The following is a 22,568-nucleotide window of genomic DNA, read 5'->3' on the forward strand; positions in this document are numbered from 1 at the left end:
TCTGTGTGAAGGACACAGGCTAGAAGGCCAAAAGCTACTCTTGGTAAAGATGAAGATCTTATTCTGCTGCAACTTGGAGAGCATATAAAGCAGTACCTTTAAATAAATTATATATCATTATGGATGAGAAGGCTGTACTTTGAAGAAGCAAGGTAGAAAAAGTAATGACACTTTTGAACTTTGGTGCTGAAGAAGACTTTTGAGGATACCATGGACAGCCAGGAAAACAAACAAATGGATCATAGAACAAATCAATCCAGATTTTTCATTCGAGGCACAAATTACCAGGCTCAAACTATCATACTTTGGACACATTCATGCAATTGTAGCATGGCACAAGATGTGAGTCACTATTTCCATTGCAGATGGTTGGGGGGACAGAGAGTTTTAGTGTATTCTGTACATAAACTGCCCACCACCTGAAGTGACTATATTCCATAATAACATTGCTAATGTCTAGCATTAGGGTCATTCCAGTTGTGGAGCCCATATGCTGAAATAAAGCCTTCATATATATTTATGTATATTCATATTACATGCTATGTAAAGTAAAGGTAAAGTGTGCCATTGAGTCAGTTTTGACTTTGGCTACCACAGAGCCCTGTGGTTGTCTTTGGTAGAATACAGGAGGGGTTTATCATTGCCTCTTCCCTCATAGTATGAGATGAGGCCTTTCAGCATCTTCCTATATCGCTGCTATAGTCTGGGAAACCTACCAGCAGGGATTTGAACTGGCAACCTCTGGCTTGATAATCAGGTCATTTCCCCGCTGCGCCATTAGGTACAAAATCCAAAAAAGAGAGGTAAAATCAAAGTGTGGATTTTCTCTCATACAACTTCAAAATGCACCCATGTTCCCTATTGATGAAATGGTGGGCAAACTTTTGGCATATTTTGCTTAAATTTTATTAGGGGCACTAGGGGCCAGGCAGAATTGTTTGAAGAGGCCACCATGGGCCACCAGTTGATTTTCTCTGTGTTAGAAGATCATTTACCACTTTGGCAGTTGAAATATGTCGAGTTTGGAGAAGCTGTACAACCCACGTGCATTAAAAAAGCTAGACTAACTTCAAATTCCTCGCCACCAGCTTCACATTTCGAGGTGCTCAGGAGGCCAGGCACCTGAGGTTTTTCGAGCCCTCCAAGTCAATCATATGATAAATAGGTAGAAGGAGCCTCATATCTGTCACACTGAATGAAATTGTTCTATTTAATTTGGCAGTTGTTGGGCCTCAGGTGGTGAAAATGCATCTGCGTTTTCAGTTCCACACATGGAGTAATACTAGAGAGGATTCATGAAAGAGTAACAGAGCAGCAAAAGGATTTGGGCTGTGATGAGAAATTGCATAAGAAAATGGTTGAGCATAGAAAAGAGTAGGCAAATATAGGATACAGTTTCAAATATGTAAAGCGTTGTGGAAAGCAACAGGGATCAATTGTCCATTATGGCCACAGCGAGCGAGAAAAACGGTAATGGTCTTTAATTAAGAAGTGGGAAAAATACAGATTGAATATGGGGAAGGCTTTAATAACCATAAAAATAGTCAGGTAATGGAAGAAATTACCAAGGGAGGTTTTATGAAAGTATTAAAATAGGTTATGAAGGCTACAATCTGCAGGCCACTTACTTGCAGTTAAACCACCTGAGCCAATTAGGAGCAAGCACGCTTGCTTAAGTGGTCTGTAGAAGGGAGCCATAAACATCTGTCAGGAGTGAATTATGAATAATTGGGCCTGCTTAAAGGAATGTGGATGGCCTTTAAAGGATGACTTCAAAAAAGTGCCTCCTTACTCCTAGCATTTTTATGATCCTATGAGATGCTCTGAGATGATTGCTGAATATAGGCAGCCATGCAGAAATATGGACAAGGGCTACTTGATTTTGGACCTTTTCCATAATATTACTATATCTCTGGAACTGCCCACCTAGAGAAGCTCAACTGCCAAATTTCTTCCTGACCTTCAGCAGATGAGTCAGCCTCTATTCTGGCTGCAATAAATGTTGGACTGCTTGTCAATCTGGATAGCTAAACTCACAACCAGCCCAACAGGATCATCAGGTAATGGTGAACGATCTTCAGTTTTTATTGAAAACTCACTTAAAGAACAAACAGCTTATAAATAGAGAAGGCTGACTGCTTAGCTGTACAAGGGTGGTAATAAAGGATTCACAAGTCTGTCCAACTGAATAGGTTAAGATTAGATGAGCTTGGATGAGATGGATGAGATTAGGTGAGGCGAAAAGACAAATGAAAGACCAGTCCTTTCCAGGTTGAAGTTCCATCTGCACTCTGGTCTGAAGGAGAGCTGGCCATGCAGGGCCCCACTGCGCATGTGTGGCTGCCTCCAAAATGGCCACTGCGCCAAGGAATAGGCCTGGAAAGGGCCAAAGGCCACCTGAACTGGGTGATTTTTACATAAAGGAAGGCTGGCCGGGGAAGGGGGAACCTCCAGGGACACCCCCACCACCTCGGAGAAGGCCCCCAGAGGGGGAAAGTTGAAAAAAGATTTTTGGGATGAAAAAAAAAAAAAGGCTCGACAAACCCCCTAACTGGGATGTCTGTGTTTGGTCTGGGGTCGAGCCAAACTGGGGGTGATTTGGCTTGACCCCAAACCTTCAAACTGAACCATTTCAATATCAAACCAGTTCAGATTCTAACCTCTTTGCACACCCCTGTCAGTCTCTCTTAAAGGGCCATCCCCCAGCACTGAGAAAAGCACATTACTGTATGGCGGTCAGCACAGTGGGAAATGGCTCTCACGTAAAGGTTTTTTGCCCAAGTGTTCTCCACTTGACAAATAGTGAAGATCAGTGCCACAGCACATACAAGTTCATCTGAAGAGAAATTAACCTCTCTTTGGCTTGAACCCTTTTTTGTCACGGAGTTGTCCAACCTCTATTCCAATTTCAGTTCAGCTTTAATGAAAAAATCATCCAAGAATCAAATGCCTGAAAGCTGCTGAACAAGTGCAATCAAAGGAATTCTCTGGAGAGGCTTTAATGTATCTACTTCTTAGACACCGTATTTCAGCTCCTTGGAATGAACACTGAATTGCCAGCCTGAGACAACAGAGAAACCTTTAAAACAAACAAATCTCCCTTTTCCTCATTCTGCCAGCAGTGAAGGGAAATGCCTCAGTGAATTTTTGGTCTGTCCCATTAAATATACACGATCATTCTTTGAACGAGTACCAAGCCAGGCCTAGAATTAAAATGTGCAACCTTCTCTGAAGTGTGTATTTTTGATTTCTTATGAGCGCTTTTCTCCTTAGGTAATTAAATCTGTGAATGCTAGCTAGGTCTAAGTACAGCAGCTTTCCAGTGAAGATCTAGAATTCTCCTCTGAAATATATATGAGTGTTAACTAAGTATTCCTCCTGCCTCATTCTCTTCTGTCTCTCACCCAACTCTTTGGAAAAAAGAGTTTAATAAAAGTGGCTATATGGGTCAAGGAGGTATTCCTGATTTATTCGAGGAGGGGGCAAAGCTGGGGAAAGGCAACACTCACATCTTGTCACTTCCCTCCCCCCCCCTTCTCTCTACATTTAGATTGGAAGTGCCTCAGGGCAAAGAGCTGCCACTGTAAAGCACTGAGTACATTGAAGAGCTACAGAAATAAAAACAATAAATATAGTAACAATGTGGATCAAAGGTTCGCTCTTTGATATGTACACGATTACATTGCATTGATGACAGTGTATTTTAAGAGCATTTGTTGCAGTTGGGTTTTTTAAAAAAATAGTATAAGCTTTTACAATACAAACACAATGCATACCTGCCAACATCCCTACTTAAACAGGGACATATTGGCAAGTATTACAATACATTTCCCCCCCTCTCTTCAAAACATCTTTATTATAGTCCTCATCTAGCGCATTTGTGCTACAGTCATTCTAGCAATTTAGACCCAGCTGGCCCAAATTTAACTGGTGCCAAATAATAGATCACAGCACCACAAGAAAAGAAAGAGGGTAAAGCAAATGTTGGTTCCATTACCAGTGCCTTTCTCATCTTTGTTTATCAAAAGCCCGATTACACATCGAGCCCTTTCTCACGATCAGTGAGAAGGGCTACTGGGTGAGTGGGGGGGAAAGCTGCTAAACTTACCTCCCCCACAAACTATTGTTGGGTCTGTGCTGGGTAGGCAGATCACACACACACACAGACGGACACCAGCTTTCTCCAGTAGCGCAGAGGGTCGAAGGCCAGGATGCATTGTCCAGCCCCTGGAAAACCCATAATGCACCATATGAGTGCAAAGTACATTTTGGGGATCCTCTCAGCACTGGCCAGGAGTCTGTGCCTGTGTTGGTGCCGGTTGGTGCTGCGCAGTGCCAACACACAATCATTTAGCCGGGGTTATGGGTGCGCTTGCTCCCTTAACTTCAGTTACTAGTTGGGCCTCTCTGACAGGTTTGCTGCTGAGGCGCCATGCGGCTGCCAGTGGTTCTCACACACAGCCAAGCCTGGTCTTGGTTTTGCATGAGAACAGCTTCATTACGTTCAGCATTCATACAATTTGTGTGCAGTGTACACAGGTACAGTTATTCACATATCTGGGATAGGGGGCATGACTGAGGCTTATAAATTATGCTTGGGGTGACAGGAGATTCAGGACAGAAAAAACAAAGTTCTTCTTCACAGAGCACAGAATTAATATATGTACTTTGCTGCCACAAGTACATATATGTGATGATGGCCACTAGCTTTGATGCTACCTGCAGGATCAGAATCAGGATACTCCCGTATACGAATTGCAATGGTGTGATGGTGGCAGTGGAACATGTCTTCAGCTCCTGCTTGTAGGCATCCTAGTGGCAGCCGGTATGGTACGGTATGGTATGCCAGTGGGAAACAGAATGCTGCACTAGATAGGGCATTGATCTGATCCAGCAGGGTGTTATGTTATAACAGGGGTTCCCAACCTCAGGTCCCCAGCCATTGTGGCTGGGGATGATGGGAGCTGTAGTCCAACATCTGGGGATCCTAATTTGGAAATCCCTGTGTTATAGCAAGAGAGACAAATAGGTGTGGCTGGAGATATATATATATATATATATATATATATATATATATATATATATATATATATATATATATATATGAAGGGTATCTGTGACTTCCTAGAGTCAGAGAACTAAATAGATGTCTAAGGAAAGAAGTAATTGAGCAGCAATAACCCTCTTTCCTGCAGCGGGAGTCAAAGGAGCTTGATTTTTACTTTTTCTCTATGCAAAATGTAGACAATACCTTTCCAGATGTCACACATTAAATAAGTGCCAGAATGCACTTGGAAACAGTCAGGAAACAGTCTGAGGTCAGGAAACAGTCTGAGGGCACATGATCAGCCACCTTACTGAAGCTGAGCAGACAGAGGTTTGATCAGTGACTAGATGGTGGACCCACATGCACCTTGACTTCCAGGATGGAAGAAAGGCAGGATATAAATGTGATAAATACATTTGTCTCAAGATGGAAATGAGAGATACAGGGAGAATTATTTCTCTGGAGACTTTTGGTTGATCTGTTTTACCAATTAAAAATAGATTGCATTCGGATGATCCTCCAACCTATGGTTTGGAAGACTGGGAGTGAGCATCAGTGAGGCAATAATAGAGAGAGCAAGTCATGTTTTCAGATTATCCTGTGATATAGCTTTGCTTGAGAGCTTGTTACTGTGCTCATCCTGAATGCAGGACAAGTGTTCAAATGATCTGTAAGCAGAAGGATAGGCGAGGTAGCTGATCTCTGGGAATTTGGTAAAATTGGTATACTTGGTATAGGTATACACTTTGGTGCACTGGAAATTTGGTACACTTTGAGTTAGGCGTTTTAGAAAAGGGCTAAGTGGCAATAAGAATAGAGAAAAGATATGCAAGGACGGCAGGGCAGAAAAGCTTCAGAACTCATACAGTCTCCCACCTGTAGTCTGTAGTGGTGCAGTCCAGTGACAGATTTTTCATGTGATGAGCTGTCTGAATGAAACTAGATTCAATCTGGTTTGACTTGGATCTTCCCTAGACAAATGGCTCATCATAATGTAAAATCGTTGCTGGATTTATATCTGCTGCAAACAGCAGTAGGGGATTGAATGTTATTATTATTATTATTATTTCTTGTTTACACAGTCAGACAGGTGTTATTGACTGGTTTGTTCTATCCAGACATCGAGTCCTTCCCAAGGACCTGGGATGGCTGAATTTTATTATCAGTTGTTATAGATATTGTCGCAGAATATAGGCTGTTCCCAGTAAAGCTGCATTTTGTAATTGGCTGATGGTGATTTCTGTGGCCCCTATGGTGTTGAGGTGCTCTTCAAGGTGTTTTGGAACTGCACCCAGGGCGCCAATGACCACTGGGATGATTTTGGTCTTTTTCTGCCACAGCCTTTCAATTTCAATTTGTAGATCTTTGTATTTGGTGATTTTTTCTATTTCTTTTTCTTCTATTCTGCTATCCCCTGGTATTGCTATGTCGATTATTTTGACTTGTTTTTCTTTCTTCTTGACTACAGTTATATCTGGTGTATTGTGTGGCAGATGTTTGTCTGTTTGTAGTCGGAAGTCCCATAATATTTTTACATCTTCATTTTCTACCACTTTTTCAATTTTATGCTCCCACCAATGTTTGGCTACAGGTAGCTTGTATTTTTTCCAGATGTTCCAGTGTATCATCCCTGCTACCTTGTCATGCCTTTGTTTGTAGTCAGTCTGTGCGATCTTTTGACAACAGCTGATTAGGTGGTCCACTGTTTCATCTGCTTCTTTACAAAGGCGGCACTTGCTGTTTGTTGTTGACTTTTCTACTTTTGCTCTTATTGCATTTGTTCTTATAGCCTGTTCTTGCACAGCCAGTATTAAACCCTCTGTTTCTTTCTTCAAGTTGCCATTCTTAAGCCATTGCCAGGTCTTGGTGATGTCTGATTTCCCACTTATATTGTGCAAATATTGACCATGCAGGGGCTTATTTCTCCATTTTTCTGCTTGGTTCTTGACTTGTTCTTTCTTGTAGGCCTGCTTTCTTTCATTGGTGTTGAACAGTTTCTCTTTATTGACCATTTGAAGTGCATCTTCTTCACTGTCCTTGATATATTCTTCAAGGCCTCTTTTCTCTTCCTCTGCTGTTTGATGGACTTGCAGCATTCCTCTTCCACCTGAGCTACGAGGGAGGTATAGCCTATCTACATCACTGCGGGGGTGCAGAGCATGATTGATGGTCATGATTTTCCTGGTCTTACGATCCAGCGTCTCTAGCTCAGCCTGGGTCCAGTTTATTATTCCTGCAGTGTGTCTGATAACAGGTATAGCCCAGGTGTTTATGGCTTGTATGGTGTTCCCGCCATTGAGTTTGGACTTGAGGATTTTTTTAACTCTCCTGATCTATTCACTTCCAATTTTTCTTTTAACTTCAGTGTGTGCGATGTTATCAGCCTGGAGAATGCCCAAGTATTTGTAATGTTTTTTCTCTTCCAGGTTCTTGATCTTGCTTCCATTGGGCAGTTCTATTCCTTCTGTTTTTCTTATTTCCCCTCTGTTCATTATTAATGCAGCACACTTGTCTAGTCCAAACTCCATTGCTATATCGCTACTGAATATACGGACAGTGTTTAGCAGTGATTCGATTTCTGACTGGGACTTTCCATAAAACTTCAGATCGTCCATGTACAGCAGATGGTTGATTTTACTTGATGTTTTAGATGTTTGGTATCCAAGGCCTGTTTTGTTTAGTATTTGTGAAAGTGGGGTCATGGCGATTACAAACAACAGAGGGGATAGTGAGTCCCCTTGGAAAATGCCTCTTTTAATGCTGACCTGTCCAAGTGTCTCGCCATTGATTGTTAACTGTGTACTCCACATGCTCATTGCTTTTTTTATAAATATCTGAATGTTTTTGCTGACACCGGTTGTTTCTAAACATTTTAGTATCCATGTGTGAGGCAATGAATCAAAGGCTTTCTTGTAGTCAATCCATGCAACACTTAGATTTGTTTTTCTTCTCTTGCAATTTTCTAAAATCATTTTGTCAATCAGCAGCTGGTCTTTTATGCCTCTGGTGTTCGGGCAATTTCCTTTCTGTTCAACTGGAAGCTGTTTGTTAGTTAATAAGTGTCGCATCACTTCATCTGCTATTATTCCAGTTAATAATTTGGACATGGTTGGCAGGCAGGTTATCGGTCTATAGTTACTTGGAACTGCACCTTTTGCTGGGTCTTTCATGATGAGATGAGTTTCCCCAGTTGTTAGCCATTGTTCAATATCACCTCCTTGCAAAATGTGATTGAACTGTTTTGATAGTTGTTTATGAAGGCTTGTTAGGTGTTTAAACCAAAAGCCATGCAGTTATTATTATTATTTTTACATTTATATCCCGCTCTTCCTCCAAGGAGCCCAGAGCGGTGTACTACATACTTGAGTTTCTCTTTCACAACAACCTTGTGAAGTAGGTTAGGCTGAGAGTTTGAAGATATGTTTGAAGAAAGGTGTAGAAATATGATAGAAATAGAAGAAGTCTATGTTGAAAACTTATGGCTCAAAACTGAAGGGGGGAGTTCCCCCTAAATAATCTATCACTTCACCATTTTTTGTTGGAGATGGAGTTCCAACCTTTTGCACCAACTATCCTAATGACCACTAGGGGCATTGGGAGCAGAGGTAGCTAGTGTGAGAATCTCCTTACCTGTCCCTACTTGCCTCTGCTCTATGACCCCTGCTCTGACTCCTCAGGTACTTCCTGTAGTGAGTCAGTCCTCTTCCTTTCCTCCTAGAGAAGAGATGGAAACATCTCTATCTCTCTCCCTACCTATTCATTATGTAGCTGCTAGATCTTTCCTATCTCAAATGTACTTCACCAATAAATCATTTTAGTTTAGACTCTACAGTGATCTCCATGCATGTTATTTAAATAGCTGCAACAACTAAACTCTGCACTCTATAACTGGAGTGGTAGCTTCCTTGGTGCTTTGCAAAATAGTCACAAACCCCAACATTTTTCACTACCATGAATTTTTAAGCAGCTTCTCCTCTGAGTGGTTCCTGGACATCATTCTCCCCATAATGTCCATAAGAACAAGACTACATGATCAGGTAGCATCCCAAGGCATGTATGGGAATATGAAAATCATCAGATACTCAGAGTGCTGCTGCTGATAAGCCCCCCCTTCCTTTGCCTTTGTCCCCTTCTACAATCCTCGGAAATCACCAAAACACCGCCCTTTCATAATATGGCAAAGAAATGGGTAGGGGAAAACTGTTCAGCCCTAATTAGAAATGTTGTTCCTGATACCTGGCTTTCTAGTGCAGGGAGCTTGTTTTCTAGACATATGGGAAACAATGCAGCATGTAATCTTTTCCCTGCAATCTGAAGTGGTACAGTCCTGGGAAAGTTTTACTATGTTATTAGAAAAGCTCTTTCAAGCTCACCTTGGTTTAACACAGAATTGATCTGAGCTCTTTCAAAAATAAAACATCCCCCCCCCACACACACACACACTTGCAGCCCTTATAATAGGGGTGTGCACGGAACTGCAGAGCTGTGGTCCGGCACTGTGGGGTGGGTTCCTTTAAGGGTGGGGAAGGGTTTACTTACCCCTCCCACCACTTTCCCCCCTCCAGCACGCGTATTCTTTGTAGTAATTGGGGCGGCAGGATACCTCCCTGCCACCCTTCTCCCACTTAAGTGCAAAAGGCGCGCACATTGAGGAGACGTGAAGCTCGCGCATGACGTGCGTGTGCACAAAAGGCTCCAGCAAGCCTTTTGCACTTAAGTGGGAGAAGGGGCGGCAGGGAGGTATCCTTCTGCCCCAATTACTACAAAGAATATGCGCGCTGGAGGGGGGAAAGCAGCGGAAGGGGTAAGTAAACCCTCCCCCGCCCTTAAAGGAACCCACCCGAACCGAACCAGCCAGGTCCGAACCGGTCCGGACAGTCTGGAGGCCTTTAGAATGGCCTCCGGACCGGTCCGGACCCATCCCTACATTATAATCCTCAGAAACATTCTTCTCTTTAATTATCTGTTAAGTGACAGAGGTGGGAGCTGCTGCAGCAGCATCACACAGAGCGAGGAGAGGAGGTTTGTCCCCTCTTAACTTCTGTCACCCTGTCATTTTGGGTAGCAGTGTGCCAGGGCACAAAGCCTAAGAAATCATGGGAGAAGCAGTTCTCCCAAGGGTGACAGCAGTAGTACTGCCCTCACCTTTCTTTTGGCATTATGCCAGCACAGCTACCTTTCCTCCTGCCTCAGAGTATTACTAGCATATAATGAGACTGTTCTCATGAGCAGCCAAGATGGGGATAAAGAAGACTAGCCTGGACTTGGCTGCTCATAAGCACTGCCAGGAGGCACGTGGCTCCTGGAGGCAACCCGGCAGCAAACCCACCTAGGGAGCATGCCTCATAAATGAGGTTAAGGGAGCGAGCATTCCCTTAACCACATTTCCCTGATTGTGTGCCAGGGCTGGCTGCTTGCAGGAGGCACTGAAGCACTGATGGGTGTCTACCTATCACTGGGGGGGGGTGTGTTCCCCACAATGCACTGCACACTTACATAGTGCATTGTAGGATTTCTGGGGGCCGGGATGATGCATCCCAGCCCCTACGCCTCCCTTATCCCTGGGGCAGAGGCGGACCATCTGGGCATGCGATCCATGCGCCCAGACAGTCCTCGGAGATCATATGTGGGGAAGGCAGGCTTCTGCAGCCTTCCCTGCCACCTGCCCACCACCCCACTGTGAGAATGACCTCAATGTTTCTTAAATTCTTATGTGAGCTAGCTTCAATTTGTTCAGAGCTGAGCTGAATGGTAATAAAGAACATTCAGAACTGACAGAATAAGTGAGGACTGGAAAATCAGCATCCAAGCAAATAGTCCAGGTTTTATGTGAGAATAGTTTTGCGAGGTATCTATTTGAGATAGAATAACCTCATTAGAAATTAACACTTTCTGAAACTGAACTGAACTGAGAAAAACTGAACTGAGAAAAAAAATTCTCACATTCCATTTTAATGCAACTGCAAGGGAAAGTTAAGCAACTGAACTCTGCACTTGGATTTTTTATTCCAATTAGTTCTCAAAGAACAGGCTGAATCTAGACAAATGTGGTGGGCCAGGGTGGAGGGATCCAGCAGTCTATCTGAAATTGAAGTAAAGAATAATGTAATGTCTAATGACAAAACCAAACAATAGAAAGAACCAAGGAAGTATTGTAAAAATATATATATTTCTTGTCTAGAGGTTATCGCTAGGTGACCATCTGCCGTAGTGACCATCTGCCATAGTGACCATCTGCCAGTTTCACTCTGTTTGAAATCCCCCTTCTATCAACCTCATTCAGAGATTTTGTACCCGCTTCCGGTTGAGGTTGGGGGTTCATTTTGTCAAATAAGATGGTCAACTCAATTGGAACAAGCCCTTAAAGATCTGCTAGTTTCTGACGATATGTGAAATACGCGTGCATCTATTCTTAATCATGATTCACCATATATACCTTTAGTACTTTATAATTCTTTAATTTTCAAATGTCAACACTTAGTAACAGCTGTATGCCTTCTTTACATCGCCAGACGGGTTCTCAATCCTGGTTTGATAGAGAATGTATTGGTGCTTTTAAAAAGGCCTTAATATTAGCTATCTGGCATATAAAAGAAGTTCTAGGTTGCAGGATGCACAGAATTTGCTCCGGCAAAAAGGGCATTATAAGTCTTGGCTGGTCCATAAACATAGAGAGGCCTTGAAGGAGAATTGGAAGAGATTTATTCAAGCTGTAAGAACTAAAGATACATCATTATTTTGGCACCTAATTAAATATTCTCCTAGTCACAGTCTTTACCCATCAAGGTGTCATATTCATCCTGAAATGTGGGAGAAATACTTCCATGATCTATACAGAGACCCTAATGCTCATTCTGGATAATCTTCTTATGAGATTTATACCACTCCTTTGTGGCCGCCGGTGTCAGTCTCTGAAATTCATTGTCTAATTGCGCAATGAAGATCTGGCAAGGCTCCAGGGGGAGATTTTATTCCTCTGGAGGCAAGTAAAAACAATCCAGATTGGTGGGCACCAAATTTGGCCTCACTTTTTACTTATATAGGCAGGACTGACCAAATTCCTAATACATAGAGGGTTGTGATTATCGTCCCTATTTTTAAAAAGGGTACGCAAGACAATCCGACCAATTATAGGCCTATTAGCTTACTTAACATAATTGGTAAGCTTTATGCAAGGCATTTATGTGACAAGCTAAGAGATTGGCTGGACCAAGAAAACCCTCAGGTGGGTGGGCAGGGCTTCCAGGGAGGCCTCTGTGCATGCCTCCCTGAAGCCTGAACTCGAGTGCCGGCAGGCAGGGAGGGAGGGAGGGAGGATGGCCAGCGCTGGCAACCCTTGCCCACCACAGCTCTGCCCAGCTTTTGGCTCCTCAGGATTAGTAATGGAGGTAGGATGTGATTTCCTTTTTGTGGTTATTCCCCCACTTGGATATTTAGAGATTGCTTGCTATGAAGCTTTAATATAAGGTGGGGCAGGGGGTGTAGGGCAGATTGAAATGACTCTGAATATTTAATTCAGAGATTGAGGAATTTGCTGGTTTTAAATTTTTTCAATTAAAAAAGTATTTTTTAAGAAGTAGTTCCACCCTGATATTGAAGAATCTGCCCTTTGCCTTCAAAAAAACAACAACCCCATTTCAGCCCCAGCTTGGAATGACTGGGCATAAGGCTTTGATTTGGAGAAGAGAGATGTGGGAGGAATATGTATATTTAAATTGAAGTAGATTGGACAAAGTGTGGGTTTTTAATATTTTTTTTTAAATTTAAATTTAAAAAACCATCAGAAAAGTCCTATAAGTGGCTTGTTTCGCGACAAAAAATTACAAAGTCCTTTAGGTTTCAGTGAAATGTACTTCCAGTTAGATTTGCTGCCTGAAGCTGCAATTCTCTACACACTTACCTGGAAGTAAACTGTACTAAATTTGTTAGGATTTATGAGAAAAACATACATAGGATCACATTGCATGGCTGAAAGTCTCCTTTGTTAATCAGCAGTGAGTGGCCCATTTTAAAATCTCGTCTCCAGGCCCAGTCCAACCTTGCTACACCCCTGCTCTCAACCCTATCTTGGAGATGCCAGGGATGGAACTTGGAACCTGGGACATGGTAGTAATAGTAGTAGTAGTAGTAGTAGTAGTAGTAGTAATTGGACCTAGCTGTGTACAAGATACCTTTGATCAGGATCACTTATTTTAATGGAATATAAGATGCTGAAGTGTTGGAAAGCTTCTGCCTTTTAGGATAGACCATCAACAAGAGAGGTCCATCTCCAGTTACCACCAGTATGTCTGGTGGTGACTCGGAACTGGGACTTTTATGTAGCTGCTCCTGGCCTATGGAATGTACTCCCAGCAGATATCTGCAGTTTAGTCTCGCTGTTTGCCTTTAAGAGAGCCCTAAAAAACGCAATTTATTTATTTATTTATTTAAAACATTTATATACCACCCAAAATGCAAGTCTCTGGGCAGTTTACAATAAAACAATAAAAACATTACAACAATTAAAATTTAAAATGTTAAAACTATTAAAAACACAATTAAAACATATCTAATTAAAAGCCTGAGTGAACAAATGTGTCTTGACTACCTTTTAAAAAGTTGTAAAGGCTCTTATTTCAGCAAGAAGTGTGTTCCAAAGCCTCAGGGCAGCAACAGAGAAGATCCGTAATTGTTTGGCCTGGCCTTCCAAGGTTTTAAAATTGTTTTTTAAAATATTTTTATTGGTTTTAAATGGTTCTGAATTGCTTTTATATTGTTTTGAGCACTGTGTTTTAATGTGTGTTTTGTGTCTTGTACACCACCCAGCGCCTTTGGATAGGGCAGTTTATAAATGTAATAAATAAATAAATAATAAATAACAGTCAAGGATCCAGCAGTTAAAAAACACACCGCGGACTAGCACTTGGTAGTGTTGAAATGAAGGCCTTGGAAAGGATAATTAGATGCTTTGACATGTCTATACCTACAAAGATTAGAATCTCTCAGACAATGGTTTTTCCCATGATACTCTATGGATGCCAAAGCTGGATTCTGAAGAAGCAAAATAGAAAAAGTATTGATGCTTTTGAACTTTGGTGCTGGAGAAGACTTTTGAGGATACCAGGGACAGCCAGGAAAACAAACAAATGGATCATAGAACAAATCAATCCAGAATTTTCACTCAAGGCACAAATGACCAGGCTCAGACTATCATACTTCAGACACATTATGTGAAAACCCAGCTTCTTTGAGAAGTCCATAATGCTGGGGCAAGTTGAAGGAAAGAAAAGAGGACGACCAGCAGCAAAATGGATGGATCTGATTATGACAGCCATGAATGCACCACTGAGAGACTTTAAAGGCCAATTTGAAGACTGATCACCCTGGAGAGAATCTATCTATGTGGTCGCTGTGAGTCAACACCAACTTGACACTGACTTAATCAAGTCAACACCGACTCAATCAGTCAGTCAATCAATCACCTTTCAATGCAGTGGAATTAGCTTATTAAGTATGGTGGTTGAGTTGGCTTGTGGATTGTGTCAAATGTCTTGTTAGACTTATGCTTCTAACAATCTTTTTAGTTTTCTCTTCAACTTTGGTATCAATCAATCAGCTCACCCCTATGCATTTTTACTCAGAAACCCCAAGGGTTCAATAACACTTACTGCCAATATAAGTATACATAAGATGTCATCCTTGGCTTGTGATCCCAAAAATAAAGTAATAAGTCCCACTGGTTTCAATGTGTGCTTCATATTGTAGCCTCAGGAATGTATTTTTTCTGATAACTGTTGTTTATTATTATGACAAGAGTTCACCTCATGAAACATTTTACAAAGAAACAGCCCATAAATATAATCCTCCCCACTCCCCAAACAAAAATTGAATCAGAAAAATGATGATAAGAACAGCAGCAGGCCTGGACTGGTAGCATGTCCTGAGGCAGGCTCTGAAGGGCAATAGTTATTGAGTGATAAAATTAATTAAGTGAAATATGTGAAAAGTAAACACAGCAAGCAAAGAATCCAGGAAACTCGACAGGTGATCGACATGCTTCAGGCATTAAAAGATATACTACACAAAGGACTACATTCTGGCTAACTCTAATTGATGTCACCCTCATGCATATTTTATGATTGTGTCTCTGTTTCTATACTGTAAAAAAAAACCCAAAATGATGCTAAAGAGGAAAAGCATAAACATCCAGTACTTACAAAATAAAATACTTCATAAGATTACGATCCAAGCAAAGGGTTCCAGTGTCGTGCCATAATTACTGGCTCATGTTTTGAAATTTACTTGGCTTTCTTTCTTTGAAAACCTGTGTTACAATTCATTGTAGCATTAATGCTGGGTTAGAGTTGCCAACTCCTAACTCAGGAAGTATTGGCAGTCATGGTGTCTCTCGGGGCCTATTTTGATATTGTCTTAAGAGACATTAAAGCTGCTTCAGCATGACTCCTCCTGTACCACTGAAGTAATTTAGAAGCCCTTGGACCATGTCAGAGCAATCCATGATGGGGCTTCTTACTATGCCAGCATTACCCCACATGAAAAACTGCAATATTAAAATCATAACAGTGGGCCGATTGGGACGATACCATCCGCACCCATGCTATTAGGAAGGGGACATGCTAAGAGCACTCTCATCTGCAGATGTCCTGACACTCTCCCAGTATATCAACACCAATATATTAAGGAATCATGCGGGAGGGGGTGTTCACCTGAATGACTCCTCAATATGCACTTAAAATAACAAATGCATTTGTAAAGGGGCTATTTGGATGAACAACCCACTCAATAAAGGGACATGTTGGGAGTGCATCAGATTTTTTTCACCCCTGCTTTTTAACTTGACTGTGGTTTCAAATGGTTTTAAGGCTTTCATTTTTAATTTGTTTCATCTTGTAAACTGCCCAGTGATGGAAGTTTGGGGAGGTCTACAAATTTGAGACATCAATAAGTCAATCAATCAGGATGTCCATGGAGGAAATCCTGTAGAGTGTGCCCAAGTTCATAGTCAGGGATGTTGCCAAAAGTATCCCAGTGTCATGAACCCAATGTAGCATAAATTAGATATTAAAACAGTAGTAGTAGAATCATCCAAAACTTGCCTGAAATTCATTTATAAATGGAATTTATTTCTTCTAAAAGTATATTCTAAATATCTTCCTTCTTCTTAAACCAGGAGAATTTGGCCCTCTAAGGAGAGGATACCCAAGAGTGTTATAACCGAGAAGGCCCTTCTCCTCATATCAACCTGGTATTCCTAGAATGGGAACTTGAGCAGATTCAGAACACCTGAGTATTCAGAGAGATATATGGCATTATGTGTTTAGGCATTTATTATTTATTTTATTAATCAAATTTGTACACCGCCCCAAACTTTTGTATCTGGGTGGTTTAAAGGATCACCCTCCCCCTATTTACTGGTGAACAATAGATTGTTCTCGGTGGCATTCGATACCATTGGACATGGTATCCTTCTGGATCACCTGGGGGAGTTGGGGATAGGGGGCACTGCTTTTCAGTGGTTCTGCTCCTATCACTCAGGTAGATACCAGATGGTGGAGCTTGGTGACAGTTCCTCCTCAAAACAGGAGCTGTTATATGGAGTCACTATCAGGGCTCCATTCTGTCACGAATGCTTTTTAATATCTACATGAAACTGCTGGGTGAGGTCATCAGAAGACTTGATGCTGAGTGTTATCAGTATGCTGATGACACCCAACTCTACTTCTCATTTTCATCATCAGGAAATGGCATTCATTCCCTAAATGCCTGCCTACAGGCAGTAATGGGATGGATAACAAATTGAAACTGAATCCAAGCAAGACGGAGGTGCTCATTGTAGGGGTCAGAATCTGAGCTAGTGCTTCCTGTGCTGGATGGGGTTGCAGTCCCCTGGAGGAAGCAGGTACACAGTTTGGGAGTACTCCTGGACCCAGGCCTGGTGTCTCAGGTGGAGGCCATAGCCTGGAGTGCTTTCTATCAGCTTGGGCTGATTTGACAGTGTGCCCATTCCTTCAAGAGGATGACCTCAAAACAGTGGTGCATCAGCTGGTAACCTCCAGGCTAGACTATTGTAATGTGCTCTTTGTGGGGTTGCCTTTGTACGCAGTTTGGAAACTTCAGTTAGTTCAAAATGCGGCAGCCAAATTGGTCTCTGGGGAAACTCAGAGAGACAACATTATGCTTGTTTTGAAGCACTTACACTGGCTGCTGATACACTTCCCAGCAAAATACAAGTGCTAGTTATTACCTTTAAAGTCCTCAATGGCTTAGGTCCGAGTTATCTTAGAGAGCACCTTCTTCTGCATGATCCCCACCACACATTATGGTCATCTCAGCAGGGATGTGCATGGAACTGGCTGGTCCAGTCCGAGTCCAAACTGGACCCAAACTGGACTGGGCCAGTTCAGTCCAGCACCCCTTTGGAAAACCCCCCCCCCCACCATTTGGTCCAGTCTGGGTGTTCAAGGCAGTGAGGGGGTCTGTGGAGGTCCCTTCTCCCCCCGCCACCCCGCCGGCTTCCCTCATGTGCCTAATCAGCTTTTCGCCGGCCTCCCTCATGTGCCTAATTGTCTTCCCTGGCCATGCAGAGGCCCATTGTGAAGGTGCAACAGCCTCAAAAATGGCCACCGCGCCAAGGGGGAAGTCCGAAGAGCAGCCAAAGAGTGGACAAATGCATGAGGGAGGCCAGTGGGGGGAGGGGGAATCTACACTGACCCCCACCCACTGCCTCAAACAACTCCCCCAGAGGGGGTAAGTGCTTAATATATATAAGTTTGGTGTGAAGTCGGACCAAACGGGGTGGTTTGGTTTGACCCTGAATGGTCAAATCAAACCAGTTCAACGTTGAACACATTCAGCGTTGAACCTGTTTGCACACCCCTACATCTGAGGAGGTCTATCTTAAGTTACCACCAGCATGTCGGGTGGTGACTCAGAGGTGGGCCTTCTCTGTAGCCTTCTCCTGGGCTGTGGTATGCACTTCTGGCAGGAATCTTTAATCTGAGTTCATTATTGGCCTTCAGGAGAGCCCTGAAAACCTATCTGTTTGGCTTTGCCTTCCATGGTTTTTAAACTGTAAATGTTTGGCCTGGTTTTCCAGGTGTTTTTTTTTTAAAAAACTGTGTTACATTTTTTAATTGTTAATGGTTTTATTAGGTTTTTACAGTTTCTGATTTTAACTGTTAATTGATTTTAGTTGTTTTTATTTTAATGTAAACCATCCTGGGCCACTTTTGGAAGGGTGGTATAGAAATCAAACAAACAAACTTCTTTTGTAATGTTTTGTCTGCTTTTTGTGCTTTGAGAGTATCCAGATCTTATCCTGTCAAAAAGGATGGCATGAAACAATAAGATTCTATCTTTCTTTTGGTAGCAGGAGTCATAAATACGACAGTATGGAGCTGAGAAGAATGGTAAAATGCCCCACAGTGGGAGCCCATCGATATCTATTACATTACCAGCATGTGTGCCTGATATGGATAGTATATCCTGATTCGCATCTATTTCCTCTGTTGTCTTCTCTTCAGGACCAATGTCAGTTTGGCTCAGTGAGAGAAAAGAATAGACTCAGCCTGACTTGAATCTTTTGCTACAAGGCCATGGAGAATATTCTCTGAATTACGACATAGTGGTTGGCAGCCAGTTATTAATTTAGCAAGTAGTCTGTAGCCACAAGAGAACAGGCAATGCCTCTGTGGTTTTCACATTCCGTTAAAGAAAATGTGGTGATCAAACTGTTATATATAGATCTGAACAAATTAAATTCCTCCAATTACTAAATTACTCCAACAGTGGACTCACTTTTGCACAGTTTGTTGTGTATCCCACTCACACCAAGAGAAAGGTTGATTCATTCTTTAATGTTGCTATGTGAGATATTCAATATGGCTTGGTCATGTGTTTATTTTAATTTGTTTTATTTCAGTTGTAGCTCACCTTACTGCCATGATGGAACCCAAGGCAGCTGCATACATGTGTTCTCCATCCAGGCACTGTCCAAACCCAGAACTGGTTAGCTTCAGCAAACTTGCTACAGCATCAAGCCACAGATCATTTTGCTCTAGTACCATCTGTCAAGAGGAAAGAACCCATCTGGGCTGGATGAATGGTAAAGATACTGTACTTCCCTTGCCAGCATCACTACCCCTCCCTGGGGGTTGGTGTGGCCTGGTCTCCATTTCATGCAGCGTGAAATCTTACAGTGCAAAATGAGGTGGTAAAATACTGAGTGGTACAAATTAAATTCCACCAATTACTAAATTACACCGACACTGGGCTCACTTTTGCACAGTTTGTTATGTATCCTAATCACAATAGACCAGTTGAATCTGCAAGTGGGAATAACTTTGTGTGTTTGTGTTTGTTTAGAGCTCTCTGCAAACAGAAAACCAGCACAGTAGGCTAGCCTTTTCCCTGATGTGATATTTTTCTGTTTGCAGGGAGTTTCTGCTGCTAACTGATGATTCTTTTTATTTAGTGTTGGAGCTAGGACCCTGGCTGTATCAGCTCTCATCTGCAGCGTCTCATAGTGACCACTGGAGGATTTTAGGGTCATGGATAAAAGTGCTGGGTGCCTCCCCAATTTGTTCTTCCAGTGTTAGTCTTCATTTTGTCTCTCCAGAGATGGCTGTTTGTTTTACTCTTTCTTTTCAGCCGTGAGGTACAACTGAAATTAAGCTGCAGGCTTTTTCACATTCGTTTGTAACCTTTTCATTAAATATATCACTGTAGTTCTTCAATAATAAAGAACTGTCTCAAGACCTCTTGCTTTCCTGCTTTCTCATCAAACTGGTTTTGCTTTGCTGTTTGGGGACTAGGGATGTGGAAAACCAGTCTAGTGGTCCACGGTCTGACGGTTCGGTTTGGAGGTTTGGGGGTTCGGGATCAAATCGAACTGAAACACACACACCCCAGGTTCCGTCTGGACCGGAACTGAACCACCAGACAGGTCTGCAATTTTTTAAAAATTTTTAAAATGAATAATAAATACCTGTACCCCCTTTGGGGGGGCTTGCTGTAGGCCGTGTGTGTGTCCACGAGGGTTCCTCCTCCCTGACCGGCCTCCCTCATCACTGCCATGGCCAGGTAAATGTAGTATTTTTGGCCCTTTCAGGCCTCCGTAAAGGTGAGCGGCAGCCATTTTGCCTGCCGCTGTGCATGCGCAAATACCCTCTGCAAGGCCATAGGATGGGTTGGAGGGGCCCCATGATGGTACTTAATTTAATCAGAACTTTTGAATCAGGCCTGAACCTTGGTGGGGTATGAGCACCATTCAGAAAAGGCTTCTGGATAACGCTTGAATGCACCATTCCTTCTCATTACCCTTCTCAATTCCAAAATTTAGACCCCTGCTAACTTGGCAAAGAGGCACCTTTTAATGTGGTGATTCTCTTTATTTGGCAGGGGAGAGTAACGGGCCCTATCCACCCCCAGCACAGTATTCCCAGTGACTGTTGCTGGTGTCTGTCTTACGTTTCTTTTTAGATTGTGAGCCCTTTGGGGACAGGGATCCATTTTGTTTATCTTATTTATTTGTTATTTCTCTGTGTGAACCGCCCTGTGCCATTTCTGGAAGGGCGGTATAGAAATTGAATAAATAAATAAATAAATAATAAAATTTGACACCAGCTCTAAAGCGCATGGCAACAGTAATGCCAGCCGAAGCATAAATGTTATTTTAAGTGGATTCTCTCCTTATCCTCCACTTCAGATGGGCATTTCAGTGACATCTATGTAGAATACTTGGAGAAAGCCATGGGTCCTGTTTTGCTTCTGGAATGGCACAGAGAAAAATAATGAGCTGGTTTGCTCATGCTAGGGATGTGCACAAAACCAGCTTGGCCTGTTTGGTTCAAATTCGAACCAGCTTTGAACCAGGGTGGGTAGGTTTGGTTTTGGTTTTGCTCGACCCACCCACCCACCCCAGTTCGGTTCAAATTCAAACCCAATTCAAACCAGTTCTAAAAGGTTCTACATAGGATATAATGGGGGCTCGAACCAGCCCATTACTCCCTATGTAAAGCACCTAGGGGCACAAAGCCAGGGTGGCTAGTAAGGCAAGCAGGGGTACCAACCACCCACTGAACCCAAAGCTAGGGATGTGCACAAAACCAGCTTAGCCTTTTTGGTTTGAATTCAAACCAGGATGGGTGGGTTTAGTTTTGGTTTTGCTCGAATCCCCACCCCTGGTTTGGTTCAAATTCGAACCAGTTCTAAAAGATTCTACATACAATATAATGGGGGCTTGAACCAGCCCATTACCCCCTATGTAGAGCACCTAGGGGCACAAAGCTGGTGTAACTGGTAGGCACCTAGGGGTACCAACCACCCACTGAACCCCAAAGCAATCAGACACTCTTACTGTTTTTAATGATTTTTAAAAAGATGTTTCCAATTATTGAGTTTCTACCATAGGGAATAATGGGGATTTGAGGCAGCCCCATTCCCCCCTTTGGGGGGTGCCAGGGCACCCCGAAGTGGGTCTGGGGGCATGGTGGGTTGTACCACAACTCTCCCCCCAAAGCAGCCCCAAGCCTTTCGGGTTCATGCCCCCCCCCCGAATATTTTCAGTTACTGTCCTTTTAAAAAGTCTATCTCTATCAGAGTAGCTTCTGTGGTCTCTGTCTCTGTCTCTGTCTCTCTCTCTCTCTCTATATATATATATATATTTATGGGAGATCTTGATAGGGATTCGTTGAGAGAACCCATACACAGCAAGTCCAAACATAAATTGGATTCTTGATTTCTGTATGAGTTCTCTTAATGGATCCCTATCAAGATCTTTCCATACACACACACACATATATATACAGACCAGAGAAGCTACTCTGATAGAGATAGACTTGTTAAAAGGACAGTAACTGAAACAATTCCTTGGGGGGGGGACCATAAACCCCACCAGCTTGGGACTGCCTGGGGGGAGTTGTGGCAAAACCCATTGTGCCCCCAGATCCACTATGGGGTGCCCTGGCACCCCCAAAGGGGAGAATGGGCCAGCAGGGCTGCCTCAAATCCCCATTATTCCCTATGGGAGAAATTCAAAAATTTGAAAAATCTAAACTCAAAGAAGTTTCTGATTGCTTTGGGGTTCGGTGGGTGCTTGGCACGCCTGGGTGCCCACCACCCACCCTAGTTTTGTGCCCCTAGCAGGCCACCATACCAACACACAGTGACACAACTAAGAAGACAACCAACTGGAAACAAAAAAACAACAACAACAAGAACACAGAAACAGACCTGCTGCTGTGCCCGCACAATTGCAAAGCTAAGGGGACCAAACCAAACAACAGCACAGACTACACAACAACAGCCACAAACCAACAAGACATAACTAGATGGTGCAAGGCAGTAAAACCAACCTGGCACACAAACTTCAAAGAAAGAGGGGCAAGGCAAAAACATTCCAACACACTGAAGGAGAACTTAAAGCAACACACACCGGGTTCTTCTGCTCTTCTCTTCATTTGCAATGCATGAGTTTTGCCTGTGGGGATGGAAATGCCTCAGAGTGTCTGGTCCACCACAT

The 22,568-nt window shown here is 42.7% G+C and overlaps 1 long non-coding RNA gene across 2 annotated transcripts in view; it reads left to right on the top strand.

Moving 5' to 3' along the window:
- Positions 1 to 19,803, top strand: part of LOC128322007 (uncharacterized) — a 37,731-nt gene extending 17,928 nt beyond the window's left edge. For both annotated transcript variants that reach the window (XR_008305471.1, XR_008305470.1), the window contains 2 exons: positions 18,969 to 19,151; positions 19,521 to 19,803. This is a non-coding gene — a long non-coding RNA (uncharacterized LOC128322007). The remainder of the gene's footprint in view (positions 1 to 18,968; positions 19,152 to 19,520) is intronic.
- The last annotated feature ends 2,765 nt before the right edge of the window (positions 19,804 to 22,568 follow it).

Source organism: Hemicordylus capensis, chromosome 4, assembly GCF_027244095.1.
Source record: "Hemicordylus capensis ecotype Gifberg chromosome 4, rHemCap1.1.pri, whole genome shotgun sequence".
NCBI lineage: Eukaryota > Metazoa > Chordata > Lepidosauria > Squamata > Cordylidae > Hemicordylus > Hemicordylus capensis.